The following is a 21,394-nucleotide window of genomic DNA, read 5'->3' on the forward strand; positions in this document are numbered from 1 at the left end:
GAATTCTCTACCCTAGAGGGTTGTGGATGCTCCATCGTTGTATATATTTAAGGCTGAGATAGAAAACTCTCTGGTTTGTCAGGGAATTGAAGCATATGGAGGGGAGGGAGCAGGTAAATGAAATTGAAGCCAAGGATCAACAATGCTCGTATGGACCTGCTCCTGCTATTATTTCTTATATCCTTATGTTCTTACACTTCTGGTTCAATCTCTATACTGTTTGTTTCATGATGATTAAATCTGATTGGTTAGGAAGTATGTAGTTACTTGCACCGTTCACACAAATACCCTGCAGAAAGTATCATTCTGTTTCCATCTCCCACTTACAGCAACTTACAATGCAAAATATTGTGGAAATTAAATGGCAAATGTCTAATTCACAGTGGGTGCATTTGTTCTTCAGTTACAGTCAACTTTGGCCTGTTTTGTTTCTACAGGCCTACAACTAGAGATGAGGGAATGTGTTATGATCATGTCACTCACAACTTAGAAATCTCCAATAATGTGAAGCAAATACCTTTGCTGTTCTGCCAATGCCAGAAGTTCACTGCAGCTGCAGGTTCCCATCGGCTTCCTCCTGTGTAGTCAGACCCTGTTTCGTTGAATCGCAATAGAAGAGCGATAAATCTTACTGATTCTGTTACTGATAGAATCTTAAAACTGATGTGGAAAAATGGAACAACCAGGATGAGCAAAACAAATCCTCACCGTTCTCAAATATAAAATTACATTTGTTGAATGATGTTTGCAAACTTATCTGTCAGTTCCTCTCCATCCGCAATGGAGATCATCAGAGATCAATGCCAGTTCATTGTTATCAATTTGATTATAATTCCAGATGATTGTACTGTACCAGATACAACATCATTGTGATTGACATGTAATGAGTCCGTCTTCATGTCTAGACTTGGTGGGTTATCATTCCAGAGGGAATTTCAATAAAATGGTCACTTCTGCTCAACAATGTATGATGCAGTACTAATTTGATATACGATGCATTTTAATATCCTCATGAATGAAGAACCTTAACAAGCACATTCTGCTTGTTAAGCCACATTCTGTATGCTTCTTTAGAACCTGTGATAAGTGTAGGTTCATGATTGTTCCACTACTGACGTCATATGCGCCACTTTCAATCTTACTAATGAATTATATGTTGCTGTATTTCCCAATTCAGCGAATGTTTTCTGTGTAAATTATACCTTGATTTCAGCCGTGTTTACACACGGCCACTGTCTGCTCTTGTGATTAGCACAACAAGGATTGATTGTACTTTCTACTGCAATCCAGGAATTTAAGCATAGGGAACACTGTAAAAGCAGGGGTAACATTGCCAAAGAACTTTTCTCTTGCATGTTATAGCTAAGTGGAGCTATAGCATCACTGAAGTATTTGTCATGTTGATCAGGAGTGTTTGGGTGTTAAGAAGCTGAAACAGATATGCATCTTTACTTAGCAGCTGTTAAAAAGAGAGGCAAGGCAGGAAATTCATCCCTCTGTAACAAAAGATCTTGCACACTGAGAAATTATAGTGGAATCAGGAATATATAATAGCAGTTTAGGTGCTCTGTGCTATAGCAATTTGTGGGGCATTTTCCTACACCAACAGCCTTCACACTTTTCACACCCCCAGCAAAAAAACACTGGTTACATCCTTCATTACAAGACACTTCTGATAAGTGAATGCAATTGATGTGTTAACTGGGTTATTAACTGCACAATCAGCAACAATAGATGTTTTCCACATAAATCAGGATGGTTAGCGAACATGATCTGCAGTGACCCCAACATGACCCTGTAAATGAATACAAGAGTTCTTAATTTGAGTGTAGAACATTCACACTCCAATGGAATAGGCTTTTCCAAATAAAAGCTCTCACTTGTTCTTTGATGCAGCATAACAACTAATTTAAATTTATTGCAGCTGTTCCTTATTGCTTCCAAGTTATTTCACCCAGTCATTTTACTTACATGAAGTGTTAATTAAGTAATTTGTATCTTTTTATAGCCAGGCATTGGATCAGTTTTGCTGGTTGTTTAATTAGGTACTTGTCCCTCAAGACATAGAACAATGGATCCTGAGAGTGATTGCAAGGACATGATCTGATTGAGGTTTTTGGATGATTTCATGAACTCTGAGATCTAAACCACAAAATGAGATCAGTGAGTTGTCACATTAAGGTTATATTTTGTTTTTAGAATCATAATGGGGTAATTTTATTCATTTTTATTCCCTTTGTATTGATGATTCTTATGTGTAGGACATCCTATTACCATTGGAGTGAGATGGAGTGTAAAATATGTCACTCAAGGATTAATTATTTTGATGTAATCATTACAAGTTCATTGAGAAATTATTAGCAATTGGCTTCAATGTAAATTCCTTTTTGAATGATGAACTATGCCCTTATGCAACAGATCTTGTCAATGAAACCCACCAAATCCTCTCTCAATACTGTTAAAGAACGTGCATTTATATAGTCCTTTTACAACCTCACCGTCCCAGAGCTAATGAAGCACTTTGGATCACAACAGTGACTATACTTCAGAAAACAGAGTAGCCAATTTGTGCACAAAAAGATCCCATAAACAATAATGAGATCATCTGTTTTAGTGATGTTGATTGAGGGGTAAGTATTGCCAGGTCACTGGAGAACACTGCCCCCGGCTCTGATAATTTTAAAATCCACCTGAGGTCACTCTGGTTGTGCAGCACTCTTTCAGTATTGCAGTGAAATGGCAGCTTAGATTATGTGCTCAAGTCTCTGAACCAATGAAATTTTGACTTGGAGGAGAATGTGCTACCACTGGGCCAAATTTAATAACAATCAAGTTGCAATTAAACTCCTGATTACCCAACTTTGCTTTCTAGCCCCCGTGCTCACCGGTATTCCAAATGGTTCTTTTTCCCTAGTTACTGTTCCTCGTTCTTTCAAATGTGGCATCATCAACCCCTGCTCAGGAACTCTGCACTGGACTCCTACATCATTGCAAATTACTGCCCCATCTCCAATCTCCTTTCTTCTGTGAACTGCAAACATTTGCCCACCTTTCCCACAACTCCATATTTGAACCACTCCAACACGCTGTTTTGTCTAAGTGATAAATGTCGGCTAGGAGATGAGAGAATTCCTTCCCTGCTTTGAATAATGCTGTGGGATTGTTAGTTCCACTTGAACCATTAGAACAGGAAGAAAGGGCCTCAATATGATGTCTGTCTGAATGATGGCCTGCCTGACATTGCAGCACTCAGATTGTGACTTACTGAGAGCAAGGTGCAAAACTTTCAAACCTGAAAACAAAGGCAAGAGCAGCTGGGTTTGCTGAGAACAGACTTTCTGGTCTCGGAGGTTTTTGGACTGAAAGAGAGAGAGAGAGGCCTTACAGAGACAGAAGGGTGCAGCTGGTGTGATCAGCAGAGAGAAGGCAGCTGTGAGTCCTCGACAAGCTACCAGGTATAATGTGGGGGAGAGAATGGTCTCTGGTTGAGCAGATGTACCCTGAGGTAATCTAAAGACTCTGGAAGATCTGCCCTGATGAGGTCAGGAGGAGAAATCACCAGCGTGGCCTTATTGCTGGCATGTGGGTTTGGAAATTCACTGATAACTGAAGGAAGCACCTTTGAATAGTCACTCGATGTTACAACTCAGCGAAACCCATTGGAAGCTGGGAGTGGCTGTGGTTTATTCCCTATAAAGACTGAAATCCTGTGGAGATTGTGCTGTAATGTACATGTATGCAGTGTGGGGTTATCGGTCGCATTAGAATATTAACAAGGGTTATTTTGTCTGTAGTTTAGAGTATTTGTTGCCTACCAAGTGATGTTTAATCAATGTTGCCTTTAATTTGTTTGTTACATTAGAAGTCTTAAAACTTGAAATCTTGTTATGGGAGTCCTTTAAGTTGGTCACTGAGAATTCAAATATCTTATTAAAGTTACTATACTCTAAGGGGGTTATAATACAACTCTTGAGTGGGTTGTGCTGCTGCCACTAAGGGGCTGTATTTCACTGTTAGAGATGTCTGTGTATGTGCATAGGAGAGTGTAGCGACACCAACACAGTTAGGTAGTTGAGTTCCCAAATGTATCTGTTAGCTCAGATATTTTTCCATTTTACTTTTAAATTGAATCTAAAAAACACAGTGAGTGCTGAAAATGCTTACATGGCTATAACTCCTGTTGAGTTGGAAAATGCGTCACAGCGTCCAACAAACCAGCTGCAAAGCAGAGTTTTCATAAGGGCTCCTCCTTTCATTCAGATTGCTGCCATGGTATCTGCCTAATTCAAACATACACCTTTCTTCAGAAGCAATGATGGCAACAGCTTCACAAGCCTATTGCATAAATTTGATCTCTCATCCAATGACTTTCTAACATGATATCTTAGGCTTCTGGTATATGCAGTAAACAGATGGCAGACATTCTGAGACTGTCTAATTTTAGAAACAAATAACACAACCATATTTTACAGTGATATGTAATGTCAGCATTTATCTTGCACCTGCTTTCCAATGCTGCATCAGGGTTTAATCTCCCTTACACTCATAGCTATAACCTCTTGGAAAATTTCTTTCAAATCAGTGGCAAGCTGTCTTAGCAATTACCAGTCAGCAGGAATGTGCAAGTGGAATTTTACCACAGTTGGCAAATTAAAGAAAGTTTATCTATTCTACCAGCAAAATGCCATAGGCTGCATTTTACTGTGGCTTGAGCATCCAGTGGCATGTGCCATGAGTTGTATGTGTCCTTGCATGTGTAGTTTTTAATTTGTTTGCATGACAACTTGCTGAAAGTGTGAGCTGATAACATCACAGCGAGGGAAAGGGGGCAGCTGGGACCTGACTGAACAGGGTAGACAACCGTGCATCACCTTAACCAATCAGATCAAAGTTAAATTAACAGCATGAGGAAATGTAAATCTGAGCGGGCAAATTCCATGTCAAATCGGGTACAGAAAGAAAAATAAGGAGAGGGAAAGGTTTTATCTAGAGAGACCAGAGGAAAGAGACAGAAAGGAAAAGTAAACAATAATAAATGGAGTATTTAAAAATGAAAAGTTTTACAATGTGACTCCACACTTGCCATAGTTAATTTCAGTGCGTGAGAGGTTCACTGATGGGAATAACCACTTATCATGTCATTAAAGTGGTAGTTAGTCAAGTCTTGTCCATTCTTATCTATTTATTGCAAGTTTTGTCTATCTACTGCAGTTTTTTTCTGTGTTTTTTCATGGTATGTTGGTGTTGCCGATGAAGCTAGCATTTGTTGCCCATCCCTAATTGCCCTTGAACTGAGGGCAGCTAAGAGCCAACCACATTGTTCTGGATCTGGAGTCACATGTAGGCCAGACCAGATAAAGGTGGCAAGTTTCCTTTCCTAAAGGACAATATTGAATCAGATGGGCTTTATAATAATCGATGGTAGATGTCATGGTCACCATTACTGAGACTATCTTTATAATCCACAATTTAACTTCCACCAGCTGCCTCTTTGGGATTTGAACCCATGTCCCCAGAGCATTAGCCCATGTATTTGGATTGCTAGTCCAGTGACATTACCACCATGCCATCGACCCCCCACAATTCTCTAGTGTCAACTGTGGCTCAGTTCGTAGCACTCACCTCCTGTATCACAAGGTCCTGGGTCTGAGTCCTATTTTGGGGCTTGAGCACAAAACTTAAGGCTGGCATTTCAGTGCAGTAGGAGTTCTGCACTGTTAGAGGTGCAGTATTTCGGATAAGCTGCTAAACTTTCTGTACCTGATCTGCCCTCTCAGTTGGGCACAAAAGATTGCCTGGCACTGTTTCAAAGAAGGGTAGGGGTGTTATCCCTGGTATCCTAGCCAAAATCTATCCCTCAATCAGGATCACAAAACTGATCATCTGTCCATTATTATAATGCTATTTGTGCAAGCTTGTTCTACACAAATTGACTGCCACGTTTCCTACTTCCCAACAGTGACTATACTTCAAAAATACTTCATTTGCTGGAAAGCATGTTGAGATACTCACTGGTCATGTAAAGTGCTATATGAATGCAAGTTTTTCTTGTGAATGGTGAGGCACACTATGAGATGTTGTTTCTATGAAGCTAATGGTAGAGTGCAGACAGCAACTTTTAGATATTTGTATTTAATCACAGATCTGACCCGCACCTTTTGTTGCTGTGCATTAATAGCAATGACCATCATTAGTCTCGATGCTATTTTGCCAGGAAAATCTGGGCCCACCTCTTAATTAACAGCACTCATAGCTGGACACATCAGTGTTGTTGGGTCATAACTATTGGGCATTGAATCAGTGAAAAATAATTCTGGTTGTCACCACAATACTGATAAATGAAGTTTCTTGGACATCCAAATAAATCTTTCGCACAATCCACAGAGCCTCGCAGTTTACTGAATCAAATGCTTTGGTCAAGTTGATGAATGCAATGGAGAGCCCCTTGTGTTGTTCTTGCATTTTTTTTTCAATTTGTCTGGCAAGAAAAACCATGTCAGAGGTTCCTCTGAAAAGTCTAAAGCCACACTGTATCTCTGGGACTCTTTGTTCATCACTATCTTGCAGCTGCTTCATGATGATATGAATGCAACTGTCCTGAGTGGGAGATCTGAAACAGACACTTTCAAAATCTAGACTGGTGTCAAGCAAGGCTGTGTGATAGCACCCATGCTATTTATTGTCTACCTGAGAGTGGAAGTCACCTCATCAAACTGCCCTGTGGCCTGAGCATTAAATACTGCCTGGATGGAGTCGTCTCTGTGCCAGAATTAAACTGATCACTGTAGGCATACATGATCTACAGCTTGCAGATGACTACAGTGCTGTTGCCCACACTGCACCAGATTTGTAAGCAACTCTCAATCTCGTCAACTCTGCATTCAAGAAACTTGGCCTGAGCTTGAATGTTGCCAAAACAAAACTCATGAACAACCTAAACCTGGTCAAATATTCCATCCCCTATATACGTTGAAGGAGAGACTCTGGAACATGTTGAACGCTTCCCATACCTTGGCAGTCACCTCTCTCAAAAGGTCGCCATTGACTAGGAGTTCGAGCACCAGATCAGCTGTGCCAGTTCAGCCTTTTACAAACTACAAAAACCTCCAAGTTAACAAAAATCCTAGTGTACAGAGCAGTTGTCTTCACCACACTTCTGTATTGCAGTGAGACCTGGACTGTGTATCCATGACACTTGAGAGCCCTGGAGAAATTCCATCAGCAATGCCTCCAGCATACCCTCCAGATTTAATGAGAGGACCGTTGAACAAATGCCTAGTGTCCTTCTTGAAGCCAGCTTCACAAGCATTAATGAAAAACCCCTGCAAAGTTAACCTCAATGTATAGGGCACTGTGCTGGAATAGCTGAAAAGTGTCTCCCCGCCAGGTCCTATTTTCTCAACTCTCAACTGGCCAGCATTCCAGGGAAGAACAAAGCAAATGCTTTAAAGACACCCTGAAACTCAAACTGGCAGCTCACCACCACCTTCTCAAGGGCAACTAGGAATGGGCAATAAATGCTGGCCTAGCCTATGAAGCCCACATCCCGTGAATGAATAAAAAAAAACTCTCCTTGAAATGTGGCAGCATTGACATTAATGATGGAAGAAGCTTCAAAAGCCAATCATTCAAAATGTGGCAACTTATCTATCAAGCTGCATCATGCTTTCAGCCACAATGTCTTAATGATGAGGTAGAGCGGTGGCAGAGATGGAAAGAAAAAGAAAAATCTTGAACTTTGGATCCCATTACCTCTTACTTGCCTCATCTGCCCAAAGACCTGCGGGTTGATAATTGGCCTGTTCAGTCACATGAGGACCATGGCAGAAACTTGAGGCCCTGAACAGACGTGATCCTCAAATCAAAGAACAGTTGAGAGCGACTGAAAAACTAACATGTATAAGTATTCTGCTGGCAGTGTTTAGACATTTTATATCTGAATACAGAAATACTGTTGGCAGGGAATATAAAGAGATCCAACCCAGAAGTAAAGTCCAAATCAGAAGCCTTTCATTACTTGATAAACTATGGATATGTAAGTTGACTTGGCTGATGTCATACTGCAATGCAACTTCAACCATTTGCAAACATAAGATACTAATTGAAGTAATGATTGGGCCAGATTTGAGTTGCTATTATCACTATGTTATGATCTGATTAGGGACCAGTAACTTTTGTTGTCAAGTAGATAAAATTTGAATTCCCAGGTATTTATGAAGAGAATCAAGGCTCAAGATTCCACAGTTTTAAACAAACAGAAGAAATTTTACTATACAAGAGTCAATAAATCAAACAGTAAATACTATCTATCTTATAGACCAATATTCAGAATTAACATGAGGTAAACATGAATTAACAGGCAAACTGTGGCTGAACACATCACAACAGTAAATGGTAGACAGAACCAAGATAGATCCCACAAATTTTCTCAGCAACCCACGCCATCAATGATCACATTGAATCACAAAAATTCTTTAAAACTCTCTCTTCCTCACGAGGGATTTCAGCTTCTCTCATTCTCTGATTTCCCACAACAGTAGCTCTAACTTAGCCTGAAAGCCTTCTTGCTTCTTCTCTCTGCAATGAATTGTCAGGCAACTGGACTCTAGCTTGGACTGCCCTAATGACTGCTCACCTCCCAGTTGCTCAATCTCTTTGTCCAAAATTGCGTTCCACTGGATTGGCAGGGCTGTGGCCTGACATCTAACCATCTACACTATCCCAGCTATCTAGCTGTACTGTGCAGACAACAACAGCTTACCAGAGGCTTCTCTTTGCCCCAGCTGCCAGCTTCGCAGAGCAGACAGCATAATTTCAGCTTCTTTGAGCTGTCAATTGCTCCAGGGTTTCTCTGAGCCCCAATTGCACAGAGCTAACAACAACACTTCAGCTGCTGGCTCTTCAGCTCCAGACTAAACTTATCACGTAGGCCTGTTTCGTGCGCTACTCCTAGGTCCCGTGGTCAGATTTTCGAGCCACAAGCTCAGTAATGTGGGCGATGTTTTTTCGCATCATTCCCCAGCCATCAAAAGGAATCCAGAATCTGGAGTGTGCACGGCTTGTCCCCCTGCCAGGCTCTGTATGCTGCAGGGCATGTTGGGAGCCATAGTCTTCAGCCTCCACCCTGAAAATACTGAAAAAAATTCCACAAACCAAGGTTGCCTCGCAACTAAAGTTCTGCTAAATTGTAGAAGTGAAAGTTGGATCAATCAAAACTGCTTCTGGTGTAATTATTAAAGAGAAAGACATTTCTGTGACATCACCTAATTGCGGCACAAAAGTAGAGATTCTTGAAATGATCTATTTGAACTATATAATCCTTACAAGCCTGAAGATAACCCAAGTATTTAGAACTTCTCTTTTTCCCCAGCTTTTAAAACCAATGGGATTAAACTGTACTAGAAGACTAAAAAATATAATTTCTTAGAAAAAGGTGAGGTAAATAGGAAAAGAATCTTTGAAAGGAAGCTCAGCAAAAAATGTTTGGAAACCTTTGGTCTATGCAATCTAAATGCAAATTTTTAGTCGAGAATGAGCAAGTATCTTTAGACCTTGTAGCACTTATAATGAATGTCAATTGATAACAAACAGAATGTTTGCTATCTGTTGATAGAAACACTCAGCTCAGAGGGACGTTCCTGTACTTGACTACGGATACACACCCCGTAATGTGTTATGGTTCTCAGGTACTTAGATGACTTCTAACTCCTAATAACAAATGTACTTTCAAAGTCATGTTCTCATAGGAATTTGTTCTGAGAACAATTTTCTGTGTGCATGCTATTCTGTTAAGTGTGCTTCATTGTACCATGCCCTATCCCCTTGCATTTTATTATTGGATGCATTTGTTGTGACATGGATGTAGCAGATTGATGCCACTAATCAAAATAATTCATGCTTCAACAGCAATTATTTAATCCTATTTTGTTTCTTTTTCTCTTGTTGTAAAGAAATCTCTTGAACAGGTCTGATTTAACTATGTTTCAGAAGCTTGATTGTAAAGTGCCAACAGCGCACTGTAATTAATGAAATTCCACTTCTCATTGAGTGGCATAAAGATGACTGGTGTATGAATTGAAAATGCCATATTGTACGAGTAGGGGCTGTTCTTTCGAAGCTTGGAATAAGGCAGAGTGTGAAAACTTTCTTCTGCTTCTGGCTTTGGTATGTCTAACCTTGGATTGCATAATTTTTCTTTATTCATTCTTTGGATGCGGGTGTCTCTGGCAAGGCCTGCATTTGTTGCCCATCCTAATTGCCCTTGGACTGAATGGCTTGGTAGGCATTCACTGGGCAGTTAAAAGTTAACCACACTGCTGAGGATGTGGAGTCACGTGTATGTCAGAGCAGGTAAGAACAAAAGATTTCCTCCCCTGAAGGGCATTAGTGAACCAAATAGGTTTTTACACCAATTCAGTATTTTTATGATTAGCTTTTTATTCCAGATTTATTAACTAAGTTTAAACTACCCTGGATGTCATGGTGGGATGTGAACTCATGTCTCCTGAACATTAGTCCGGATCTCTGGATTACTAGTCCAGTAACATTACCACTACACTACCAGATGATTGAGCTGTGCCAACATAATAATGTCCTATTCTCCTTTGATAAATGATGTAAGCTGCTGAGAACTTTGATGTGGACAAGGCTTTGTGTTATGTTGATGTCATCTCACAATGCATTGTAACTATGCAAGGCTCACGCCCACATTCATTTAACTGGAAAATGAGTGATCAGATTTTAATTGTATTTGCTCCTGCCTGGTAATAGTGGCACAGACTCTCTGGAGCCCCTGAAAATACCTACAAGCATCAAGTTGTCAGAACTTCACTTTTCATTAAAATCAATGCCTTGTAAGCCTTGTAAGTTACAGCATTGGAGTGGTGTGATGACTTCATCAGCATGTCATGGCCAGATTCCCAGAACCTTCAATTAGTTGAACCAGACTGGATCAAGAAACTTTCAATAGGAAAGTAAGTAATAATATCCAAGTAAGTAAGTAAGTAATTGCATTCAAAACCCAAAGTGCAACTGACTAGTTGTATTGATGTCAAAATAATGGCATTGAGTAAAGAACTGCAAGTGAATAGAACACACTAGAGTAGAGTTCTCTTAAAGTGAGAATGCTATGACAAGTTTGAAAAAAATCTACATCAGTTTGAATCGAGGCCTTTTAAAAATGGGTTGAATGGGACCCAGCCCGCAAATCAGCACAGCTGTACCTTCAGCATGTGCTTATGTGTTCCTGAAAAGAACATTTTAAAGAAATGTCTGTATCTGTGGGAAAAAATATTTGGACAGGTGTGAAGCTGACCACTGCGAAGGGATAGATTACTTGAATAAAAGTTAACCATTAACACCCTGCGTTGTCTTGTTGGAGGCAGCAGTCGATGCTGAGGTTACCCATTTGGCAGTGAGGATGTCCATCAGTTGCAACTGCATTCTATATTGCTTTTCCTTCCTTGAAGTTTCCCTGCAACTCTATTCTTGCTAAGATGAGGAATTAGATATCCACTTGCAAGCATTTTGTAATGTTGCTGCATCGTCAGATCTTCATGGAGAAAGTAAATCAAAGTGACTTTCTGTTCAATAATGATGTTGATGAGCTTTAACTAGTCTCTGTGTGGAAACATGGGCATGAAATCATGCCCTAATACTCCATTATAAAGCATGTTGAAGTGATATTCAAAGGGTGAAGAAGATTGCGGGCATGGTTGTTGGAGGCTAAGGATATCTCCAGCAGCCATGATTCATGGCACCTCTGTGTCACCCAGGAACAAAACCTGAGTTGAGGTACAATACGATCCATGTTTCTACCATCATCTTAGTGGAACTAATCTTCCACAACCTGAAGTAGTAATTACTTGAGTAATACAGGAGCAATATCTCTGCACCCTGGTGTTGGGTTCACCAGTGGGCTGGCAGGTGACATTCATCAACTTGTGGTTGTACAGTCAAAGGTGCTTGAGTCATTGGCATGTTAAAGTAATATACCTGCAAGGTAGCCCCTCAGTTCTGATGTGAACAATCTGTTACTCCAGGCTGTTGCTGCCATCAGGACTTTGCTGCTGTGTGGACACGTTTATCAAACTCCATCTGGTTTAAATACTGCGATGAAATGTGATGTGTAGTCCAAGCAAGATCTTGAAAATTATTGTTGATTTTTGTGCCTTTGCACAACTTTTCCCTAAATGTGAAAAGTAACAGTGGATAGGAACAGAAAAGAACAGAAAAATGCAGTAATAAATAGATGAGGAACCTACCAAAAACATGGAGGAATTGACTGCACAATGAGCAGTTCAGTCTGCAGGCCTATGCTATATTGCCTAGTGGCCATCCTTCATGTGTGAGCTAATTTAGTGAGAATTGGCAAACTATGCGATCATGGAGTACAATATTGTGGAGTCTGATTCCATCCTCGGTTTACAAACACCTGTGCACTGCAGCAGAGGCCTCTGCATGGATACCAATCGGGAGGTGAAACTGTGACAGTGGGGGATGAACTTGTACATAACCAGTGTTTTTTCTTGATTCATTAATGGGATGTGAACATCACTGGAAAGGCCAGCCTTTATTGCTCATCCCTAATTTCACTTGAGAGGGTCGGCGTGGGCCTCAAATTGCTGCTGTTTGAGTGATGAAGGTATTGTCATGGTGCTATTAGAGAGGAAGTTCCAGGACTTGACCTGATGGCGATGGAGGAATGATGATATCTTTCTAGATCAGAATGGTGTGTAATTTGGAGGGGAACTTGCAGGTGGTGGTGTTCTCATCCATCTGCTGTCCTTGCTCTTCTCAGTGGCAAATGTGCATGTGGATGTATTTATGTAACCTATTGTGCAAATGCTAGAATATATGATTAATATATTACATACACCTAATATTGTCCTTTCTTCTAATTCACATAATTGTGGTGACTTCTGAATTATCTAGAATATATTTGTGTAGTCCAGGTAAGATCTCAAACATTATTGTTGCTTTTTGCGCCTTGCACAACTTTTCCCTAAAAGTGAAAAGTGAAAACCAGCAGTTGCAAGGATTCATAATAAAATAATCTTTCTGAATGGTGCTCAGGCATTTTCTCCAATGATTACAAACTCCGCGTTAAGTTGTCAAAATGAATTATGGCTACATCATGATTGGCTCTCATTTTACTGCTCTTAATGAAATCACATATCAATAATTAGACATTTGAAAGTCATATGCACTCTCATCTCTTGTTGCTTACTTGTTTCATTTTCTTGTGCAAAAGCAAGGATGTTGGTTCTTCAGATCATGGTTATGAAAAGCCCCTGGGATTGCTAGATATGCTAGCTCATTCTGAGTGACTGCAGAAGCTCAAGCAGAACACTTAACCCAAGTTGAAAGATTAGTATTCTTGATTGCATTAGCCAATGATATTGTTAAAGTGAAGGTAATTTTCAGTTTCTTTAGTATTTTCAGAATTTATTTGATTGAATTACGGATAAAAGTCTGGGAAATCAAAGTTCAACTTTTGAAATTTATATGTTGATTTCTAATCGGAAGTTTCTAAAAGGTCGGATGCAACCATAATGTAAACTATCACTTCTCCTACCTGAAGTAGCCCAATGTCAGATTAGTATAGAGCAGACATTACGTGACCATTGGTACCTTCAGCATATCATCAGCTGTTGCTCAAGTTATCAGATGCCTACTCAATGGCCATTGTGTCCAACATGCTATAAGCACTTTGAGCAGTCTGGGGCCTCAGACACTATGTTCATTAAGGGCCTGAGGTGTATGTAAATTTGGGGAAAGCATCTTAATACACCTGGAGCATCACAGCATTGCTAAATCCGCATTGTGCCATTTTCCCATAGGTGTTGCAACTAGCTTGATCTTTTGCATTGCTACATGGCCCTCTCTTCCATGCAAGGTCACCATTTATTACAGGACCAACTGCCTCATGGCTTCTTAACACCTAATAGGCAATTTGGGCCTTTTTATGGAGGTTGTGTTTTTACAAAAAGTGTAGGCACTTAAGAGCAGCAAGTGGCATTTTGACAGTTTTTGATAGCTATTAATCTGCCCCATGACCTCAGCACATTCCCAGTGAATAACATGGCATGCTCTGGGACTATTCTGAAATTAAGTTATTAAACTGACCTGATATTGTGAACCGTAACTGCCTACGCTCTCTGCTGGAGGAGCAGTGGTCTTTGGAGCACTTGCTATGATTATCTTGTTGGTCCCAACAACACTATAGAAATGCAAAGGTTATTAAACTTGAGTCAGTGTGGAGAGAAATGTCAAAATGCACAAATAACCATCATGTTGCAGATGATAAGGACCTAAGGTTATTGAGCTTTGATAAAGGAAATGTCTTGCTTTATTTTTTTTTAAATTAATTTAAAAAGAAAATTATATATTAAAATAAATCAGGTTACTCTTGAAAATGGAAATGCATGAGTTTTCACTCAGCATCTCTAGTTCTAGTGCATTCTGCTAAACTGAGGCTGTGTACCACAGAGCCTAATTGCTGTAGAACATGGGCAGTGGTTAAAAGTAGTTGGAAACAACCTAGAATGACAACACCATGGCAGGAGCACAAGACCTGCATGGATATGAATTGCAGATTTCTGTTTATCCAATTTGAAACAAAAAGGTGAAGTAAAAAAACACATCGCTACATCATCCAGTCCCAACAATTTCCATCGCATTTACCACTCAGAATGCTGCAAATGTTTCTGAAGCATGATTCATAATCATGCTATAACCATTGCCTACTAATGCCTGCAAGTAAGCAAGAATATCATGTATGCATGTATTGGTACGTTCAGTCAGGCGCAGGCTGACAGAACTGCCAGCTAATGATTTAGTCATGAGACCTCCACAGCATTCTGCTTTCACAGCTCTTGGCACACTCATTACTCTATGTGCATTGGCTTGTGTTCAGCTCCGCTGTGCGTAGGAGGTAAACTTCGGAGGCAGATTGAAAATTGGCTAAAGCAGAAAAGGTACAGCGTGTTTGTGAATGGAGCTGCATTAATATGGCAAGGAATCATTTGCAGGTTGTCACTGTAGATTAGTGCAAGTGCCATTGCTGGTTCCAGTGTTTATAAATGATTTGAAGTTGGAGACAGATTCAGAGTTGTCTGACTTTACAGATGATAACATGGTGGGCAAGGATGGAGAGAGACAGTTCAAACAATAGAGAAGAGGCAAACCAACATTAAAATTTATGGATAGGTTGGGAAGATTGGCAGATGAATGGCAAATAGCAATTAAAGCAGACATATTCAAAATAATGAATCATTAAAAGGAAGTGAACAGTGGAAATAAAACCTAAATTGGTCTCGGCTACAGAACAAAAGAAAGGAGAGTGATCTTGGGCTATTTGCAATCGGTCACTGAAACCAACAGCACCATATACTGCTGCATTAAGGTAAGGGAAGGCAAATGGACCTTGGGATGATTCCAGAGGAACAGAGCACATATTGCAGGATTTGATAATCTGTACAAGGCACTGAGATGGCCACATTTGTATTATTCTGGTTGTTGAATGACAAGGAAGTGGGGGAAAAGACAGCCAGACTTAATGCCTAGCTAAAGGCAGCTGAGCTGTTGGCACGAGATTGAAGAGTTGGTGTGGTTTATTCTGGACAAGTGGAGGCTTAGGCAAAATCTGATTCAAGTAGATAAACAAACCCCAGTAATATGCTGCTGAACGAAGAGACATGAGCTGTGAGCTTAGAGAGAAGGTGCACGGTTTACATTTAACTAGTTTGCGCAGGAGGCAGTGAAGGGACTTCCCAGTGAGCCACTGAAGGTAGAGAGTGTAGAAAATTGAAGGTAGCATTAGATAGATATTCACAATATTGACCAACTGCAAAGTATTGGTGAGGCTAGTCAGATGGTCTGCATTGTATTTTGCAGTCTTGTACTTTCTAGCTTCAATAAAAAATAAAACTGGAGAGGGCGTAAGACCAGTGTCCAAACCAATTCCACCTCATATGGGTTGGGTTAAAAAACATCATAAATGTATATCATGCTTGTTTGCCTTAACTATCTGCATCAAAAAAGCAACAATTGACTTAACAATAATGCTGATTGCCTGTAATATTATGATGTAGTATTAAAATTTGATGAAGAATACAAACTGCACAAAACTACCAATCAAAATAAACAGAAAGAAAAGCTGAAGTAAGGAGAAAAGGAACTAATGAAAATGTTCAAAATATCTTGCGAACATTCTTTCAACTGTCATGTTGCTGAGGATATATGACTTATAAAATTTTCAACAATTATTTTTAAAAAATCACAGTTATTGAGCTTAATCGTCTTTGCTGTGTTTGAAAAATGAACTCATGATAATAGAAAGATTGACTTAAACTATGTGCCATTGTAAGCATCTATGCAGCTCAGAGAGAGAAAAAAACTACAAACAACATGCTTAACATTTTTCACAATTTTGTATTTAGGCAAACAAAAATATAACTTTCCACATCCAGCCACCTTATTAGAAAGCAGGAAAATAGATTTTTCTCAGAACAGCTGCCATCACTGTTCTCTGGTGTTATCGAATAGTAATCCACAGGCATTAGTAGGCAATGATTCTATGACTAACGTGGACCCTGCTTCATCCTGAGTAGTACATATAGTAAAATTGGAACTGGCAGTGCACTGGTGTTTTGTTTTACTTCATATTTCATTGTTTCAATACTAGATGAGCTAAAATTTCCTCCAACTAAATATTGGAAAGATCGAAGCCATTGACTTTGGTCCCCACCATGAACTGCGTTCCCTCTCCCTGTCAACTCTTTGAGGCTGAACCAGACTGTTGGCAATCTTGGTATTTGAACCCGAGTTGAGCTTCTGACCTCATATCTACACCATTATTAAAACCACCTATTTCCATCTCCGTAAAAATGCTCAGTGCTGCCCCTCCTCAGTTCATCTGGTGCTGAAATCCTCACTCATGCCTTTGTTACCTCTAGACTTGACTTGTGTTAACCTACATTTGGCTCCCAGGTAATTCCTCAGTTCTACAATTCTCACCCCTGTTTTCAGATCCCTCATGGTTTTGCCCCTCGGTTTCTCTGTAATCTCCTCAAGCCTAACAGCTGTCCAAGATAACTGCACTCCTCTAATTCTGGCCTCATGAGCATCCCTGATTTTAATTACTCCACCATGATGGCCATGTCTTCTGCTACCTAAGGCCCTAAGCTTTGGAATTCCCTCCATTTACCACTTCATCTCTTTCCCTCTTTTTCTTCCTTTAAACCTAGCTCTTTGACAAATCTTCTGGTTATCTGCCCTAAAAATCTCCTTGGGCAGAATTTTGTCCTTGATGGGCGGGCTGGTCCCACCGACTCGGCGGCAGGTGGGCAGCCGATCGCCGCCACCGAAGCGGACCTCACTGCCATTTTAAGTGGGCGGTCCAATTAAGGCCCACCCAGCGGGCCGCCTCACGGGATGCACTATGCGCTTCCTGTGTGGCTTAGGGGGATTCCCCAACTGCCAGAGTGCGCTCTTTTGTGCGCGCACATCTCCCTGAGACTAAGTGCTGCCTCAGGGAGATCGCTGAAAGTTTTTAAAAGTTTAAAAATAGAAAAATAAAAAAAATCATTAACATGTCCTCCTCACACGAGATGTTATTAAACTTTATTAAAGTTTTTAAAATCCTACATGAAACCTCATCCCGCTGGTGGATGAGGTTTCATGTTTTTTCAGAAGCCCGCTGGGGCTCCTGGCCTGCCTGCCAGCCTTAAGGTTGGACAGGCAGGTCTTTCAATGAGTTAACTACCCTGTCAATGGCATTAATTGGCCATTGACAGGTCAGCGGGCGGACAGCTGATCGTGCTGTCCCCCCGCCTTCCTGAATATTTAAATGGGGCGGGATGATGTCAGGGGTTCCCCCCGAACTCATCCTGCATCATTTATGTGTTGGCAAGCGGGCCCCGCTCCCAGCTCACTGACGGAAAAGTTCTGCCCCTTATGTGGCTATTGTCATGACTGATGCAGTTGGTGAAGCGGAGCTATTTAAAAATTCCAACAGGAAACTTTAAACAGCTATCATAACCTATCGTTTTAAGTGTTATGTTTGAGATGTGACTCTAAATTCAGGAATCGGACCACTAGTTCTCGAGGCTTTACCTTAAGCTAAGTGAAACATTTTATTAGTTTACACAGGTTAAAATATATTTACACATGGCTTCAAATTACTACTATAATAACTTTTAACAAATTCCCAAACCAATCTCCATTAAGGCAACAGAAACCCATAGACTTAACCAAACACCAGGCAAAGCATTTTCACCTTACAAATTCAATATTAGGTTCTTTTCACTTTGGTTTCTGTGCAGCCAGTTGGAGGCTTGCAGCTGCCTTTTGATCTCACATTGCCTCTGCTCTGCACACCTGAAAACTGCTGAAGTTGTACCTACCACCACTGATTGAATGCAAATTCTCATTGTATCACCAGCCTCTTTGAACTCCACCTTTTAACAATGAAACCTCTTTCATTGTACCAATTTTATTAGTAATGTAAACATATTGCTTGGTAGCTGCTAGAAAGGCATCAGTTTTCACCCCATTTCTTGAATGCTCAATTCAAAAAATGCAAATGCACTCTACCTCTGTTTATACCTCAAAACTATTGATATCAAATCACTCAGGCTAGCTGGCTTTTATCCAATTAAGACAGACTAAACCTCTATTTTAAAATAAAAATATTTTCCAATAATATTATATACATTAGTAGCTTCATGACAGGCTTGGTGTCAAATTTTGTTTGATAAAGCCTGCGAAGCACTTTAGGACATTTTACTAAGTTTAAGGTGCTTTAGAAATACAAGTTGTTATTTTAATTGTTAATTGAAGAACATCCATTGCAAAACATTACCTTTCTTGAGATCCATTAGCTCTCATTTCAATTTCTGTGCCGATTCCCCACTCCCCCTTTTGACAAGATTATTCTGCTCCCCTGATTCATTGTGCAGTGGTTCCTAGCTTGGAATAGGACCACACTAAATGTTTCAGAATCGATCACTTGTGAACAATGACATGGAAGATCAGCTAATTTTTCTGAAAGTTAAAAAGTTAAAAGGTACAAATAAGGACAGTTTGAAGACATTTCAACATAGATTACACACTTATTGCTTTACGCTATGAAGAAGCACACTCTAAAAGTAAAAGAAATCAATGAAGTTGAGTGTCAGAAGTCTTCAGTCATATTGCATCAAAAGTACATTTTGTTTGTCTTACTTCTTAAGAGGGGAAATTATCCTGTTTCCTATGCTGAAAACATTCTTGCAATCTCTCTGCATTGGCTGGAAATCTTACCCTGAAGTATTTTACCCATTGTGTATTTCCAATGGGTTTTGGGTGGGTCTGTCTGTGGTAGCCATTGTTTCAATATCCAGCACTTGGCGTTATAATGTCCGTTCCTTAGACAGTGACTAGTTTCGATGGGTCTCTGAATTATAGGAGATGTCTCTCTCTTTGCACACTCCCAAGGGTGACTTGTTTGTTTTTTACCTTTACCTTGGGAGGTGGTCTTGCAGTTTTGCGTAGTTTGTTCTGTCTCATTTCAAATTATAATATTTCGAGTCAGTTGAAAGTTGAAAAATCATATTTTCAAAAAATAAAGCCTCGTGACACTCACCTTAAAACCCACCTTTGTTGCTAATGTTTTGATTATCTCTCCTAAATGCTCTTCCTTTGGCTCAGTTTCCAGTTTTGTTTGATAATGCCTCTTCAGTGCTTTGGGATGTTTCTTGATATTAAATGTACTGTATAGGTTGTTTTAAGTGATATTGTGCACACTTTAACTTATTGTACAGGGATAATGATTATTATGAGTGAATACTTTAGGATGTAAAGATCTTTGGAGTGATTGGTGCACTACCTGTAGGTGTTTTTAATAATGTTCTTTCAGTATTAGCTCCTGCAGTGTGAGGGATTCTTTCACCTATCTAGGCTGCAGGGACTGTTTACACCTGCAAAATCTAGGATTGATTTGGTTGTGTTTATGATAGGACTACATCAGATTGCATGATCTAAGCTCAAAAGTTGGGAGAAGGGAAAATGGGGGGCTTAAGGAAAATAAGTTTTTAAAAAGATACTTTATAAAGGTTGAATGAAGGACTAGCAAAAAAATAGCAAAAAAATAGTTTGTGTATTTTTTTTGTTTTAATGTTTGGTTCAAGATTAATATTGCAGTAAAATTGATTTACAGTCATTCAATGTCAGAGTATGAACTGAAACACAAAACTAATCCAACAAGGGAGGTTTGCTTTGCTGAATTGGTTGACAGTCTAATGATTAAAAAAGATAAACTTTTCCAGAATCAGTTTGCTCAGTCTATCTGATTGCCTTTTCTATTCATTTCATTAGAGCGCTTTCTATTTTTGGTTTTGTTTTGGTAATATAGCTGAGCATGGACACTGAAGTGTAATTAGTTATATGAAAATTAGCTACAGGAATTTTACTACTCTTGTCTATCATATTTCAATCATTTTTGTATCTCTGTTGATTTTGGACTTTGGTAATTTTCTTTGGAGCAAGTTTCATTAAGGCAACTGTACCCAATGACTTACTCTTATGTTTCACAAAGACACTGAACTTACTTAGCAACCTTTGTTGTTTTATGCATCTTACTCCTGTGAATTTTTTTGTCTGTGTGTTAGAGCCCGTTATATACTCTACACCTCCCGATAATATACCTGAAATCAAATACTCATCATACAAGTAATTGCAGGTGCAGATGCATGTTTTTCCATTGGCTCTTTCCCTCTTTTGAAATGCTGGTCCAGTTTTTTTTTCGCGTCTTTTCTACGTGGTCTTGCCTGTGAACTAACGTCAAACATCTGTAGGGGAAATGTGATGACCACGCATGAACTCATTCCAAAGTGGAGTGAGGCTACCTCCTAATTCTTCCAATGTCAAGTCAGGTCTGTCTCAGGATTTAAGCTGTATTTGCATTCTAGCTGTAGCACTGGTGCGGAACAAAACTGCTTCATACTGGGTGCTAAATTTGTAGCATTAATGCGCCCTAAGGGATGTTCCTTCAAGACTTCTGGAAACACAACTAGGAGACTTATGTTCTAAGGGCTTGTTTAGGAGGTCTCAAAGAGTTTGAAGCTGGTAAGGTTGAACAGTAGTGTTTATTGGTAACACATAACTGTATACATCTCCAAGGTATAACCCTAGCTAGGTTCTACCTCCATGCTGACTTCTTCTCGAGTCTCTCCATACAACTCTGTCTCCTGTTTACTGTCATGTGACTCTCTACATCATACTTTGGGCAGTATTGTTCTCCAGTCCCACATTAACCCCTGCTGTGCTGAACACCTTTAACTGTTCAGAGCACTGGTGAGACCGCATCTAGAGTACTGTGTATAATATTGATCTCCTTATTTAGGGAAAGATG

At 39.8% G+C, this 21,394-nt stretch overlaps 1 protein-coding gene, 1 long non-coding RNA gene and 1 pseudogene across 2 annotated transcripts in view; 2 read left to right on the forward strand and 1 right to left on the reverse strand.

Moving 5' to 3' along the window:
* LOC121285597 overlaps positions 1–4,250 on the reverse strand; it is a 29,519-nt gene extending 25,269 nt beyond the window's left edge. Inside the window, exons 1-2 of the long non-coding RNA XR_005944723.1 lie at positions 4,165–4,250; positions 518–592 (exon numbers count right to left, since the gene is read on the reverse strand). This is a non-coding gene — a long non-coding RNA (uncharacterized LOC121285597). The remainder of the gene's footprint in view (positions 1–517; positions 593–4,164) is intronic.
* Positions 1–21,394, forward strand: part of LOC121285595 (voltage-dependent calcium channel subunit alpha-2/delta-1) — a 711,948-nt gene that overhangs the window by 118,044 nt on the left and 572,510 nt on the right. The gene's annotated exons all lie outside the window — the stretch shown is intronic.
* LOC121286580 lies at positions 11,805–12,081 on the forward strand (annotated as a pseudogene).

Source organism: Carcharodon carcharias, chromosome 13 (genome assembly GCF_017639515.1).
Source record: "Carcharodon carcharias isolate sCarCar2 chromosome 13, sCarCar2.pri, whole genome shotgun sequence".
Lineage (NCBI taxonomy): Eukaryota > Metazoa > Chordata > Chondrichthyes > Lamniformes > Lamnidae > Carcharodon > Carcharodon carcharias.